We start from the raw sequence: 17,032 nt of genomic DNA, 5'->3' as shown, positions 1-17,032 counted from the left end.
CCACAGAAGGCATTTTAAGGCCAAAGGGTAACAGAGGAGTTTATAGCAAGGCTGTGACAAATGATATTTAGGTTTTAGGAAAATGGTTTCAGTAGCTTCTTGAAAAAATGGCTTTAAGGGGAATGTCTGTGGAATCTGACCAGTTATTAATATGAGGCTCCACAACAGTCTAGGCAAGATATAGTGACCTGATTTAGGACAGTAATTGTTGAGAGAAAAGAAGAGGTGCCAAATTCAAGAATCATAAAGGGATTAAATCAACAAGACATGGTGATGAATTAGATGGGGTGGTGAAAGCATGGATCTTGGGGCTTAGAGAAAAGTGGGGACCAAAGAAGACCTTTCTTCTCTGGTACAGGAGGAAAAGATGGTTTAGGCAGAAATGATTTGGAGAAGCCAGGAGAAGACATTTGCCTAATGCCCTCCATTTTTTCTAAACCCAAGAATTCTTTCTAATTTATTTTTAATTGGGGAATAATTTTGCAATACTGTGTTGGCTTCTTCCACACAGCAGTGTGAATCAGCCATGACCATACATATGTCCCCTCCCTGTTGAACTTCCCTCCCACCCCCGACCCCATCCCACCCCTCCAGGCTGTCAGAGTAGCACTGAGTTGAACTCCGTGTTAAATAGCAACTTCCTACTAGCTATCTCTTTTACATATGGTAATGTATATGTTTCAGTGCTTCTCTGTCAGTTTGTGCCACCCTCTCCTTCCCTCACTGTGTCCTAAGTTTGTTCTCTATGGTTGTATCTCTATTCTTGCCCTGCAGATAGGTTCATCAGTACCTTTTTCCTAGATTCCAAATATAAGCATTAATATACGACACTTGTTTTTCTCTTCTGACTCACTTCACGCTGTGGCTCTAGGTTTGTCCACCTCACTAGAACTGACCCAAATGCATTCATTTTATGACTGTATAATATTCTGTTGTGTATATGTACCACAACTTCTTTATCCAGTCATCTGTCGATGGACATCTGCATTGCTTCCATGTGCTAGCTGTTGTAAATATTGCTGCAGTAAACATTGGGGGGTACATGTTAGACCCAAGAATTCTTAACCTGAGGTCCATAAGGCCCTTGGCAGTCTATGAATGGAATTCAAGGAGTCCATAAAGTTGGCGGGGAATATTTACATTTTTCTCTTTTTGGTATGAATATAAATTATTGATTTAAAACACATAATGCTTAGTGTATTCTAGTTACTGTTCTGTATCCTTGAACGCATTCTTTAATCTTCATAACAAATATATGATGTTAGTAACTGCTGCTGTCTCTTTTTTACATTAGAGGGAAATGTGTTATTCATCTATTGCTACATAGCAAATTATTCAAAACATACCGACTTTGGACAACACACATTTATCATCTCACAGTTTTAGGGCTCAGGAATTTGGGCATGCCCTCAGTCTTTCACAGGGCTGCAGTCAAGGTGTTAGCCAGTTCCAAGGACTCATCTGAAGACTTGATTGGGAAGGGATCTGCTGCCAAGCTCACGTATGTTTTTGTTGGATCCAGTTCCTCAAGGGCTGCTGGGCTGTGGGCCTCTGTTCCTTGCTGGCTATTGGCTGGTTGGCAATCTCATTTACTTGTGGGCCTCTTCAGCGTGTCAACTTGCTCCATCAAACTAAGAAAAACAAGTTTGCCAGCAATATAAAAGCCATAATATTCTGGAACCTAGTGGAAGTATTATCTCCTCCTCATTGCTTCTGTTGGTTAGACACAAGTTACTCAAAAGGATGGGATTATGTTAAGACTGACTAGAAGAAGGCAGGGATCACTAGGGGCCACTATATTTTTATTTATTTTTATTTTAATTGGAGGCTAATTACTTTACAATATGTGATGGTTTTGCCATAAATTCACATGAATCAGCCATGGGTGTACATGTGTTCCCCATCCTGACCTTCCCTCCCACCTCTCTCCCCATTCCACCCCTCAGGGTCGTCCCAGTGCACCAGCCCTGAGCAGCCTGCCTCATACTTCGAACCTGACTGGTGATCTATTTCACATATGTTAATATACATGTTTCAATGCTATTCTCTCAAATCATCCCACCTTCACCTTCTCCCACAGAGTCCAACAGTCTGTTCTTTACATCTATGTCTCTTTTGCTGTCTCGCATACAGAGTTATCGTTACTATCTTTCTAAATTCCATATATATATATTAGTATACTGTATTGGTGTGTTTCTTTCTGACTTACTTTGCTGTGTATAATAGGCTCCAGTTTCATCCACCTCATTAGAATTGATTCAAATGTATTCTTTTTAATGGCTGAGTAATATTCCATTGTGTATATATATGTACCACAGCTTTCTTATCCGTTCATCTGCTGATGGACATCTAGGTTGTTTCCATGTCCTGGCTATTGTAAACAGTGCCACGATGAACATTGGGGTACACATGTCTCTTTCAATTCTGATTTCCTCAGTGTGTATGCCCAGCAATGGGATTGCTGGGTTGTATGGCAGTTATATTTCCAACTTTTAAAGGAATCTCCACACTGTTCTCCATAGTGGCTGTACTAGTTTGCCTCCCCTCCAACATTGTAAGAGGGTTCCTTTTTCTTCGTACCCTTTCCAGCATTTATTGTTTGTAGACCTTTTGATAGCAGCCATTCTGGGGGCCACTTTAGAACCTACCTCCTGCAGGAACAGAGACCTAGAGGGGACTGTTGCTTACCCAAGATTACACAGCTAAGGGGCAGTGTCAGGATTTCAAACTGAACAAGGCAACTCTAGAGTCTATGTTCCCGCTGAACAGTGCTCCTTCTTATGATGTAAATTGGATGTACCAGTGTATGTGTTGAATTTTCTGTGAGGTCACACCAGAAATTGTGGATAAATGTTTCCTGGGAGAAGAAGAGAGTGGATAGGATATTAACTCTTTATCAGGTAAGTAATCTGCAACTATTTCCTCCTAGTCATAGGTTGCCTTTTCATTTTGCTGATGGTTTCCTTTTCTGTGCAGAAACTTTTTAGTTTGATGTAGCTCCACTTGTTTATTTTTGCTTTTGTTGCATTTGCTTTGGCTGTCAAATCTAAAAAATCATCGCCAAGACCAGTGTCTATGTTCTCTCCTAAGAGTTTTGTGGTTTCAGGTTTTACATTTAAATCTTTCATCTATTTTGAGTTACTTTTTGTGCGTGGTGTAAGATAGTGGTCCAGCTTCATTCTTTTGTGTGGCTGTCCAGTTCTGCCAACAGTATTTACTGAAGAGACTGTCCTTTCCCCTTCTTTACCACTAGGGCTTCCCAAGTGGCTCTAGTGGTAAAGAACCTACCTGCCAATGTAGGAGATGTATGAGACGTGGGTTTGCTCTCTGGGTCAGGAAGATCCCCTGGAGAAGGGTATGGCAACCCACTCCAATATTCTTGCCTGGAGAATCCCATGGACAGAGGAGCCTGGTGGGCTATGGTCCACGGAGCCACAAAGAGTCAGACGTGACTGAAGCAACTTAACACGCACACATGTCCTTTCCCCACTGTGTATTCTTGCCTTTCTTGATGTAGATTAATTCACCTTACACGTGTGGTTTATTTTCTACCCTCTTTTCTGCTCCATTGATCTGTATCTGTTTTTATGCCAGTACTGTACTACTATGATTACTGTAGCTTTGTAATACAGGGATCATGATGGCACCAGCTTTGTTGTTCTTTCTCAAGATTTCTTTGGCTGTTATGGGTCTTTCATGGTTCCATACATGGGGAAATGAGACTCCTTGGTGAGGCAGGTAGTCAGTGAACAGCAGAGCCAGATCTGGATCTGTCACCCTCGTGCAAAGCTCTGGCTTTCCATTCAGGGCTCTGGGAGAAGCCGGACACAGACTGTGTGAAATAAGACCTGAACTTGCTGTGCCCTCACTTCCCAGACCTCCCTGGAGATCTCCTTAAAAGTTGTCTGGAATTTAGCAGCAGAGAGAGGGGCAGGGGAAATAGAGGAGTGAAGAAGGGACAGAGATGCGAGAGTGGTGCATGGAGAAAAAATGGAGCAGATGGGAAAACAGAGGAGACCCGACAGGGTGAAGTGGGAGGGTCGTGGGCAGTGTAAGAAACCATATCTCAGGTCTGAACAGCATTGCTCAAAGCCGCACACGTGACATCCAGTGGTCACACTGAACCCGCCTTCTTTAAAGCTGACTTCAATCTGAGCAACCCTAACTTCAGTCTGTCCAGCCAGGTGGGTTGTAGAGAGTTGTGTAAAGTTTCCATCAGTTTATCAGCAGTATCTTTGTCAAGCTTCTTTTTAAAAAATCACATTTGGTTAACACATGACAGTCATTGTGCCCTGTCTTCAACATTTAATATCATCCAACTCATCCATACCCACAGCCCTCCCAGTGAGGTTACCCGAGTCACGCCATAGGGACGCGTTCCAGTCTCAGCCTTAAATCAGGATAAGCCAGTGCTCTGGAGAAAACATATGAACTGCTAAGTCCTCTTCTTGTCCTGAGTTGGTCATCCTGGCACCTTGCAGGAGCGTTGTTTCCAGCTGTTAGGGTTATGAATTCTCCCACACTGGGACCGAGATGAGTCCATTCCCACTACAGAGAGAATGACATTAGCTGCCTCAACAACTGACTTGGTTGGGATTATAAGCAGAGACTCAAACACCATGGAAACTCAGAGTCACAGAACCAGCAAACTTAAGCTAGGCAACAGAGTTCATCTGATAGAATGCCTTGCCTTTACTTCAGGACGTAAGGACATTTTTTCCTGATCAAAGGTTTATTTTATCTTCATTATAATACTGCTTTAGTGAAAATGTGTGTATTGTCCAGAAAACAATAATATGCCATTATTCAATGGCTGCTGCCATTTAAGCTGAAACAATTATTATATATTCCTAGCGAACCGAACTTTTTACAATTCTAAAGTGTCTTTTCATAAGTCTAGTTATTCTTTATTCTACAAAGCCTACTCTGACTAATTTTAGCATAGTACCCAAGTTTTCCTTTTGTCAGACTTTATATGGGGCTTTCTTCCTGCAGCTGAAATAACTTTTTAGTTTACTTTGTATTTATGTTACTTCCCTGGTGGATCTACTTGCAATGCAGGAGACCTGGGTTTGATCCCTGGGTTGGGAAGACCCCCTGGAGAAGGGCATGGCAACCTACTCCAGTATTCTCACCTGGAGAATCCCCATGGACAAAGGTGCTGGTGGACTATAGTCCATGGGGTTGCAAAGAGTCAGACATGACTGAGTGACTAAGTGCATATTTATATTACATCTCACACGAGGAACATGTAGTTCAGTATTCTATTTAGTCTAATAGTCTTTACTTCTAATTAGTATAGTTTGTTTACACTCAATGGAATTAATGTTTATTTTGGTTTAGTTCCATCATTTCAGTATTTGTCCTATTTCACTTATCTATTATGTAGTTGCACTTAATTTTTTAGCATAAAGCCATAATACAGCATTGGAGGAGGAAATAGCAACCCACTCCAGTATCCTAGCCTGGAGAATCCCATGGACAGAGGAGCCTGGCGGGCTACAGTCCATGGGGTAGCAAAGAGTCGAACATGACTGAAGTTATTTAGCATGCATAATACAGCACTGTGGATAAAAGCACTGGCTCTGGATTCAGGCAGTTTGGAAGCATTTACTAGTGCCACTGCTAGGGAGGTGTGACCCTAACTATGTTTCTGAACCTCTAATCTTCATTTTCTTAACAGGAAAAGACTGCAGCAGGGGGTGGGACGGGGAGGGGGGAAGGGCTAATAGCAATTATCATAATTATCTGATGGGGTTGGGACAGTCATCTTTTTAAAATCACAGGTAGGGAATTCTCTGGCAGTCCAGTGGTTAGGCCTCTGCACTTTCACTGCTAAGGGTCTGGGTTCAATCCCTGGTTGGGGAACTAAGATCCCACAAAGCCGCACAGCCTGGCCAAAAAATAATTAATTAAATCACAGGTTAAAAAACACTTAATAGTAATATTTATTAAATATACTTTCTATTAATCTTGCCTATTATTTTATTAAACAGTAGACATAATTTCTAAAGCTAATACATTCCCATAGCTACTCTGACATAGAAAGTAGGAGGCTGCCACCTTCCATAACAATGTTTTCTGATCATTTAGGTTGACCTTTGTATTTCTTTTGCTTAAGGAAAAACTAGCTCTTAAACATTTTATCAAACGTTCATGCTTGACTTCTTGTCTTTTACGTCATCCCCTTGGATTCATGTGCTGTCCGTGCCCTGCCCCAAATCTCGTGGGTCCATCTGAGTTCAGTAGTAGCAGCAAGAGATATTTGCCCTGGCAGCTTTCCACATTGGGAGCCTGGAGCTCTCCTCTCCGCCTGGGCGCTATCTCAAGCACCATGGGAGCTTTCTCAGCTGCTGGAAGGAGCAGCTGGTTGTGCAAGGAATGACAATCAGTGGATAAAATCTCAGCATCCTTGTCCTTGTTAGTGTTATTCTGAGACATTTTTCTCACACTCGTTGGGAGAGTTCCAGTTTTCCACAATAATAACCTGCTCTTTAGCCTTATTTTCACCCGAGTCTCACTCTCCCAGTTTCTTCACTGGTGTTTCCTAGGATTATCTCGCGGATATATATTGCATCCAGTCCTTCTCAAATGCTCGTTCTGCAGCCATTGAGATGATCATATTTTTTCTCCTTCTGTGTCTTACCTTGTGGTGGTTTCCAACAATTTATTTTCAAATATTAATCAGCATTTCATTCTGAAAATAAACTTAATAGTTGTGACACACAGATCGATAGATAAGTTGATTCATTTTATTAACATAGACTAGACTGTTTCACTCAGTCATGTCCAACTCTTTGTGATCCCATGGACTGTATAGTCCATGGAATTGTCCAGGCCAAAATACTGGACTGGGTTATTATTTCCTTCTCCAGGGGATCTTCCCAACCCAGGGATCGAACCCAGGTCTCCCACATTGCACACAGATTCTTTACCAGCTGAACTGGCAGGGAAGCCCAAGAATACTGGAGTGGGTAGCCTATTTCTTCTCCAGTGGATCTTCCCGACCCAGGAAGCAAACCGGGCCTCCTGCATTGCAGGTGGATTCTTTACCCGCTGACCTACCAGGGAAGCCCTGGTATCCTATAATTTTCATTTCCTATAATGTCTTATCAAGTTGGGCATCAAAGTTAAATTGCCTTTACAAAATGTGGTGAAGAGTGGCCATGTTTTTCTATTCTCTAGAAAAGTTTGCCATAGATTTTTGCTTTCTTCCTTTATAAATGTTTAGAAGAATTTCTCTTGAAAATCATCTGAACTTATAGCTTTCTTCATGGGATGATTTTTAATGTTTTATTCAGTTGTTTTAATAGATAGACCTGTTCAGATTTTCTGTTTTTTTCATGAATTGGTTTTAGCAAGTCATGTTTTCTAGGAATTAATACATTTCATCTAAGTTGTCAAATTTATTGTCAAATTGATTCACAATATCTTCATATAAATTTTGTAATCCCTGTAGAATATTTTTCTCTCTTTTCTAGCCCTTATAAGGATTTATTAATTTTTTAAAAATTTTGTGTCAGAGCAGTGGTATTCTGCACATGAGAGGAGGCAAACTTAGTTATTGTTCCATAAATGCAGTTATTTTTTAATGACTCATTTACTTCTGAGTCAGGACAGAAAGGGTTTCCCTGGTGGCTAAAGAACCTGCCTGCCAATGCAGGAGATGTGGGTTTGATCCTTGGGTGGGGAAGATCCCCTGGAGAAGGAAATGACAACCCACTCCAGTACTCTTGCCTGGGAAATCCCATGGACAGAGGAGCCGGGTGGGCTACATTCCTTGGGATTGCAAAGAGTCAGACACGACTGAGCACAACAACTGCATTCCAATTTCCTTGTTCCTATGCAGTATTGTTCTTTAAAGACATGACTTAGCAACTAAACAACAACAGGGCAGAAAGGCATGACTGTATCACCAGCACTGTGATATGCCTAGTGCATATTTGATGGTTAATTTTTAAAAAACTGATTACATGTTGATGGGGTAGAGAAGAAAAACACTCCCACAGAATTTGAGCTATTTTCAAACATGTATTTTTACCAGCCCTGTGCCTGGCTTATAAAGATGTTGAATATTTTATAATAAAGTATTACTTTATTTTATAAAGAAACCTTCAAATCAATCAGTAAAGGTGAACAGGCTTAAAAAAACAGCAGAAAATAAAACCAAAAATATTTACAAAGTTTGTATCTGAATAGTCAATGTAAGTAGTGTTTAGAAACTACAAACTTACAGAAGAGGATGTTCTACCCATACACAATTGAATAAACTCAAATAGGCAAAGAAACAGCTTGAAGATTTTAGTAGAACTGGGTGCAGGGAAGAAGATTCCCTTGTAAAATGATGGCATGTTGGCACAGTATTTCTGAGAAGAACGATAGGAAAATGCATATCAAAAAAAGTGAAATGAATCAGAAACAGAAAGATAAATACCATATTCTAACACACACATACAGAATCTAGAAAAATGTTACTGAAGAATTTATTTACAGGGTAACACTGGAGAAACAGACATAGAGAATAGACTTATGGACATGGGGAGGGGGAGGAGAGGGTGAGATATATGGAAAGAGTAACATGGAAACTTACATTACCATATGTAAAATAGATAGCCAACGGGAATTTGCTGTATGGCTCAGGAAATTCAAACAGGTGCTCAGTATCAACTTAGAAGAGTGGGATGGGGAGGGAGATGGGAGGGAGTTTCAAAAGGGAGGGGATATATGTATACCTATGGCTGATTCATGTTGAGGTTTGACAGAAAACAACAAAATTCTGTAAAACAATTATCCTTCAATAAAGAAATAATTTAAGAAAAGTTTAAAAATTAGACAATACTCTTTGCTGCAGCATTTCCTTTCTAAGAAAATTGTTGCAGAGAAATTATTAGATAACTGTGTAGGGATATAGATGCAAAAATTTATTACTTATGGAAATAAAATGTAGAAACAAAACAGGCCCTTTTCAGGAGGGAATGTTACAGAGACAAGACACTGAAGGAAAAAGGTCAACAAGTTAAGGAAATTTTTGTATCTTAATTATTGATGGATATTAATGGATTTTCTTCCAATGACTCAAAAACAAAATAATAAAAAATAATAATTGTTACGATCACCAGGTGGCGGCATGGCTCTTTTTTTTAAAAAATGGAGCATTTTGCCATTGGTTCCAGGTTGTCCCTCCAGAAGTCCCAGCTTTCTTAGTCAACCAGGATCCATGCCTGACTTACAAAATTCCCTTTATAGCCTCCTGCACTATGGTAAACCCCAGCACGTTAGAACACCTACTGAAGCTCCCCACTGAGATGTTAAGGAACTCCATACGTTAAAGTTCTTCTTTAAATGAAAATATACCCCCAGTGACCCACGTCAGCTCTAACCACATAGAACATGACTGCTCTCCCCTCCAGAATTTGGAAATATTTAAAGATAGCTAGTACTGTTTTCCAACATTTAATCTTATTATCTTTTCTAGGTGGAAAGTCCCCAGTTTTCTGCTTTTCTCTTTATATTGCTTTAGTTTTCTTGTTGTATTCATTCTGCTGTCATTTCCACTTTTTCCAGGCAATCATGTAGCTAGCTAGTGCTTAGAGTATGGGTCTTTGGAATGTCGACACCAATGCTTTCTACTTGTCTGTGCTTGGGCACATTACTTAAGCACTCTGTCTTTCGGATTTTTCAACCATGAATTAGGAAAATAATAGAACCTATGACCTCAGAGGTTAGTGGTGAGGATTTAATAGGACAGTTGTGAAAAGTAGATAGCACAAGGCGTGGCACACGTGAAATGCTCAATTTGTGTTAGCTGGAACTGAACTTCTGTTTTCTAGAAATAATACTCAGCTCATAAGTCATCATGGAAATCTAATGAGAATGTCAGGAAACTGCCTAACATAGTATATGGTGCTCAAGGGCTTCCCAAGTGGCGCTTGTGGTAAAGAACCCATCAGTAGATGTAAGAGACTCGGGTTCGATTCCTGAGTGGGGAAGACTCCCTGGAGAAGGGCATGGCAACCCACTCCAGTATTCTTGTCTGAAGAATCCCATGGACAGAGGAGCTTGGGGGGCTATAGTCCATAGGGTTGCAAAGAGTCAAACACGACTGAAGTGACTTTACAAACCAAAAAAAAAACCAAAAAAAAGCACGACACAGGAAAGCCAGCATGTAAGGGATGCCTAAGGGCTCTGTGACTCACGACTAAGGAAAACATAAATGATGGCAAGAGTGATGGCTTGGTGTTTTATTTCTCTGTTTTATGAGACCTTGTTGTTGTTTTTTTTTTTAAGATAGTTTTATGTTTAAACCAAAGTAAAGAGGGATGTAGAGAAGTTTCTCATAGACTCCCCTACCCCTCTACATGCACAGCCTCTTCTGTTATTAACATTTCCCATCAGAGGGGCACATTTGTTGCAATTGAGGAAGTGACATTGAACATCATAATCACCCCAACGCCATAGTTTATATTACGTTTCACTCTTGGTGTTGTAGTTTCTGTCTAAGATAATGTTACTTCTCCCTAAAGAATGTCCTTAACATTTTTGTAGCATATTCTGCTGGTAATGAATTCTCTCAACTTTTATTTGTCTCATAGAGTCTTTAATTTATCTTGCAAGTAGTCCTGTTTCTAACTAAAAACCTGTGTGTGATTTTTTTCCAGGTCTGACCATAGGCAATTACAAAGTCTTTCTTGACTTGAAACAAATTGACAGATATTTCTCCAGCAAATGTGGGTTTATTTAGGATCAGCAGAGAATTGCAACAATGGGGAGCCACATGCAAGTCCCCACACAGAAGAAGAACATGTTTATAGAGGAGGAAAGGAAATTACGGGAGGGGGGCTGTGGTTAATAAAGAATTCACAGCTTTTCACTGCCTGAGTTCTTGCCAGTAAAGAAGATGAGTCTTCTTCCTATTGGGCTCTGCAGTGGTGCTGAGTGTGAGAGCTCCTCTTTCTGGTCTCCCAACTCTATTTAATTTAGGTTTCTGTTTATTAATTTTTTATAACTATCTAGCTGCCCTCCCCACACCAGCCTAGACTTGGCACACAGCTTGTGCATTGCAGTCTCTGAAAGGAATTGCAGTCAATGACACAGTCCACCCGGCCACCTGTGCTCTTTTGTACATTAGCGTTCCTGGTTCAAGTGTTTCTGGAGATCTCTTTATTGGGGTCTCTTGGCAGAAGCCTTCCTCAGACACTTCTGATGAAACCCCTTTGTTGGGAACAGAGGAGGGAACCCATGTTCTCCACACTGACTCAGTACCCAGTACCTTTCCAGTCTAGTCTTCCCTGCTCTCCCTGCCCCTGGCCTCCAGGTTCATAAAATTGTAGGAGCTTTCAGATCAGGGGCTCCCTCAGCAGTGAGACAAGCCCCACATCTGTGCTAATCCACTTAACCCTTAAGAGGAGTTACCATTCCATGAGGGAAAATGGAATGGAGGAATCAGTGCTTTCTCCTGTTTAGCCTCTTGCTTGTACTATGACAGTTAATAATTAAAAATTTGTCTGTTGTTTTTATTTTGCCTTGTTGTCATTGGCTGCTCGAACACCTGACTCCTGACACCTTGACTTTGAAAGGTGTTTTTATTATGACTGGAATTCTGGATGGACAGTTTTGAGATTCAGAACTTTAAAGATGTCATACCATTGACTCCCTGCTAGGACATGTATTTCTTATCCTTATTCCTCTGATTTAATGTCTTCATCTTCTCGATGTCTTCAAAATTTTCTTTTTATCATTGATGGTCAACAGTTCAAAAATAATGAGTTTAGATTTAAGGATGGAGTTATTTGGTTGGTTATTTGGGATTTTGCTGTTTATATTGCTCATCATTTATTCTATCTGAGGTTTTTCAAACATGAAACTTTGGTTTGATGTTTCATTGTTTTTGAAAAATTCTTAGTCATTATGTCTTTTTTTTTTTAATTTTATTTTATTAGTTGGAGGCCAATTACTTCACAACATTTCAGTGGATTTTGTCATACATTGATATGAATCAGCCATAGAGTTACACGTATTCCCCATCCCGATCCCCCCTCCCACCTCCCTCTCCACCCGACTCCTCTGGGTCCTCCCAGTGCACCAGGCCCGAGCACTTGTCTCATGCATCCCACCTGGGCTAGTGATCTGTTTCACCATAGATAATATACGTGCTGTTCTTTTGAAACATCCCACCCTCACCTTCTCCCACAAAGTTCAAAAGTCTGTTCTGTACATCTGTGTCTCTTTTTCTGTTTTGCATATAGGGTTATCATTACCATCTTTCTAAATTCCATATATATGTGTTAGTATACTGTAATGTTCTTTATCTTTCTGGCTTACTTCACTCTGTATAATGGGCTCCAGTTTCGTCCATCTCATTAGAACTGATTCAAATGCATTCTTTTTAATGGCTGAGTAATATTCCATGGTGTATATGTACCACAGCTTCCTTATCCATTCATCTGCTGATGGGCATCTAGGCTGCTTCCATGTCCTGGCTATTATAAACAGTGCTGCGATGAACATTGGGGTGCACGTGTCTCTTTCAGATCTGATTTCCTCAGTGTGTATGCCCAGAAGTGGTATTGCTGGGTCATATGGCAGTTCTATTTCCAGTTTTTTAAGAAATCACACTGTTTTCCATAGTGGCTGTACTAGTTTGCATTCCCACCAACAGTGTAAGAGGGTTCCCTTTTCTCCACACCCTCTCCAGCATTTATTGCTTGTAGACTTTTGGATAGCAGCCATCCTGACTGGCGTGTAATGGTACCTCATTGTGGTTTTGATTTGCATTTCTCTAATAATGAGTGGTGTTGAGCATCTTTTCATGTGTGGGAGGCACAGCCATCTTCTGCTCAGGAGCGTTGGCAGTGGGCTCCGCGGCGGCTACGGCCAGTCATTATGTCTTCAAATATTTCTTCTGCCTTGTTCACTACTTTCTTCTCCACGTGGGACTACAGTTATGTTTACTTTTGTTTGTCATAATGAAAAATCATCTAGTGACTGTTGGATTTATTGTGTTGATAATTTAATTGTTATATATACATTCATGTGTGAAAAGACACTCTAGTGTGCCTTTCTTATCCCATCTTCATCCGACTTTGTGATCAAGTAAAACTAGCTTCACTGCATAAACTTGGGATGTAGTTCCCTTTTTCTCACATTCAGAGATTTTGTAAGGGATTAGAATGAACTCTTTTTGGAATTGTTGGAGAATTGCCTATATAACTTTCTTTATGTGTGTTTCGTGTAGGAGAAGATAAAAACTTTTTTTTGTGATTTTATTCATTGTTATAGGAGTATAGGTTTTTTATTCTTGATATATTTTAGTAAGTTATATTTTCTCAGACATAGTCTTGAAATTATCAATACAAATTACTTTCTGGTATTCTCTTACCATATTTTAATCTAGACTGAATTGATAGTTATGTGTCTTTTTAAGTTCTCTTGTCCAAGGATGATCTTTTGATTTTCTTGATTCTTTCCATTTTACTTTTGTTTTCTAATCAATCATTTTTATTGGTTTCCTTTGTTTTCTTACTAAATCTGTTTTTAGTGCCTTCGCATAGTTTTATCAGGAATGATTTTATTGGATGTTTCTTAACTTCTTTAGTTGGACTCACTTTTATTCTGAGTCTCCATTTCTAAGATAATAACCCATGAGTATACAATAAAATATGCAAAACCAAAAAGTTTTTTTTACAAAACCAAAAAGATTTTGATACATGATTTCATAGTCATTAATTTATTGATATTTTAATTTATATGGTTTCTTCTTTGAACTCTGGGTTATTTAAACATGCTTCTTTAATTTTCAAATATATTAGGCATTAAACTCACCTTTTTTGTACTAACTTCCAATTGTGTTGTGGTCAATAAACTTGCCTATTCTTTGAAATTTGTGAAGATGAGTTTCTTGTTGTTCACTCAGTCATGTCCAACTCTTTGCAGCCCCACAGACTGTAGCACACCAGACTTTCCTGTCCTTCACCATCTCCCAGAGTTTGCTCAAACTCATGTCCATTGAGTCGACAATGCCATCCAACCATCTCATCCTCTTGTCACCCCCTTCTCCTCCTTCCCTCACTCTTTGCCAGCATCAGGGTCTTTTCCAGTGAGTCACCTCTTTGTATCAAGTGGCCAAAGTATTGGAGTTTCAACTTCAGCATCAGTCCTTCCAATGAATATTATGGGTTGACTTCCTTTAGGATTGATTGGTTTGATCTCCTTGCTGTCCAAGAACTCTCAAGAGTCTTCTCCAGCACCACAGTTCGAAAGCATCAATTCTTTGATTCTCAGCCTTTTTTATGGTCCAACTCTCACATCCATACATGACTGCTGGAAAAACCATAGTATTGACTATATGGACCTTTGTCAGCAAAGTGATGTCTCTGTTTTTAAATACACTGTCTATGTTTGTCATAGCTTTTCTTCCAAGGAGCGAGCATCTTTAAATTTCATGGCTGGAGTCATCATCTGCAGTGATTTTGGAGCCCAAGAAAATAAAGTCTGTTACTGTTTCCATTGTTTCCCCATCTATTTGCCATGAAGTGATGGGACCAGGTGCCATGATCTTAGTTTTTTGAATGCTGAGTTTTAAGTCAGTCTTTTCACTCTCTTTCATTTTCATCAAGAGGCACTCTAGTTCCTCTTTGCTTTCTGCCATTAGGGTGGTATCATCTGCACATCTGAGGTTATTGGTATTTCTCAATAGCTTATGACCTAGTTACTACAGAATCAATTTTTATAAATGTGCTTTATAGTCTTGGGAAGAATGTATATTCTTTAATTGCTCACTACAGACGTCTATATATCTACATTTGATCAAGATAAGATTACTTGTGTGGTTCTATTCTTCTTGAGTTGTCAATAATTGAAAGATATGTTTAGCCTGTTCTTACTGGGAGTATCTTAGTTTTGTTCTGATTCTATTATTTTGTGTGTTATCAACTTTAAAGCTATTTTATTAGGTACATATATGTTTGTAGGTGATGTATCCTCTAAAAGAATTAGTTTTTTTTTTTTTATTATGTATTTGCTCCCCTATGCCTAAAGATGTGCTTCATCTTAAAACATTCTGATAATATAAAGTAGTCATATCAGTTATCTGGCTTAGGTTAGTTTTCTACTGATACATATTTTTCCATCCTTTCAGTTTTAAGCTTTCTATGTTCATGTGTGTTTTATTTGGCTATTGTAGATATCATGAAGTTCAGGCTTTTAAAAATCTACTCTGACCATTCATCTTACTAAGTGTAAGTCTAATACACTGGACTTTAGTATATTTTTATATTTGATTTGTTTACCATTTAACCATTTTACTTTTTAATTGCTATCAGTACCATTGAAAATATCCCCCTCACCTTAAAAATATTTATTTATTTATTTTTAGCTGTGCTGGGTCTTCATTGCTAGTTGCAGGGAGTGGGGGCTACTCTTCATTGCAGTGCTCAGGATTCTCCTTGCAGTGATTCGGGGAATATGGGCTATAGGGCACATGGGCTCAGTAGTTGTGGCAGCATAAGCTTAGTTGCCCTGTGGCATGTGGGATCTTCCCAGACCAGGGATCGAACCCGTGTCCCTTGCATTGGCAGGCAGATTCTTAACCATTGGACCACCAGGGAAGTCTGTGAATATTCTTAAGTCAGCGAATTTTAAATAATGATTTGATATTCCTTTTTTCCCTTTCCATTCTGTAGATTGGTTTAGTTTTTTATATTAGATGTTACTACCACTATTATATAAAGAGCTTTCTGTTAGTTATTTGTACATATTCATCAATTTATTGTTTTCATGCATCTTACATCCTTCTAGGATCATTTTCCGTCTCTGTAAAGTACAATTTCTGTATTGCTCTATGGAATTAGAGAATTCCACATTTCTTAAAGTCCTTTTACGTTCCTAGTTATAATATTGTTAGTATTCTTTCTAAGTCCATCAATTACTTTAGTAGTACGAAAATCAATGGACATTTTCTTTATATGTTGCTTCATCTTTTGTTAGGTATTCGATGCTTATACTTCCTAAAAGATAATCCATCATCATTGGATTTTGTATGTCATCTCTCACTTGATTTTCATCTATCATTTTTGGTAACTCTTTAGTTTCATGTCATCCTTCTGACACTTCACATACTTCCCCCAAATCAGGTTTCATATAAGCTCTATCCTAGTCTCTCTTTTTCTTCATGGAACCAATACTTAAGTATACTATGTAGCCCCTAATGAAATTTTTTAAATGAAAAGCTTTAAATGACATGTTAATAAATCAGAAACTATATTCTTAGCCTAGATCTCTTTGATAAGGTCCAAACATACATCTTAAGAATGTACTGGACATCTCCTATCAGGTTAATGAAAGCCACCAGAGATTCAAATTTCCACAACTGAACTCATTTTCCACCAAACTCTACTTTTATTCCTCAACTCAGTGTACCATACCCATCTAACTGAATTAGATTCATACCCATCTAACTGAATAATCCAGAGTCTTGAGAACAATTTTACATTTTCTCTCAATTCCAGGGTAATAAGTCAATAGATTATCTTCAGTCATCACGGTACAGTGTCTTAACCTTTCCATTCCCCCTGCCATGGACCTCCTTCTGAGTTTATCATAGCATGTTCACCTCACTCACCAGCCTGCTGCCATGCTGGCCACTGAATGCATATGTGTTCTGCACTGCACCCCAGGTAATCTTCTCAAAACTCATGTTTTTCAATGGCTCCTACTACCCAATAGAGATGAAGCTTGGTTTGAATCTCTTGATAATTGACATATTACTTTAGTTACCAGCATTTTAAAATTATGTTTTACTTATCTTCTAGATTTGAGTGTCTCAAGACAAGGTGGGTGGGCTGGTAACACTGGGCTTACTTTCCTACATGGCAACGTTTGGCTGGACTGACGAGCAGCTGCCCAAATTTCACTGAGTTCGAGTGTCACTTAACAACTGGTCTCTGACTTAAAGGCTAAAACCAAAACTCTGAGACTTAGAACATAAAGTGCTTCGTAATACTGGTGCTTCATAACTTTCTATTATTGCTCACAC

The sequence above is a fragment of the Muntiacus reevesi genome, chromosome 1 (genome assembly GCF_963930625.1).
Source record: "Muntiacus reevesi chromosome 1, mMunRee1.1, whole genome shotgun sequence".
In the NCBI taxonomy this organism is placed as follows: Eukaryota; Metazoa; Chordata; class Mammalia; order Artiodactyla; family Cervidae; genus Muntiacus; species Muntiacus reevesi.
This window is presented reverse-complemented; position numbering follows the sequence as displayed.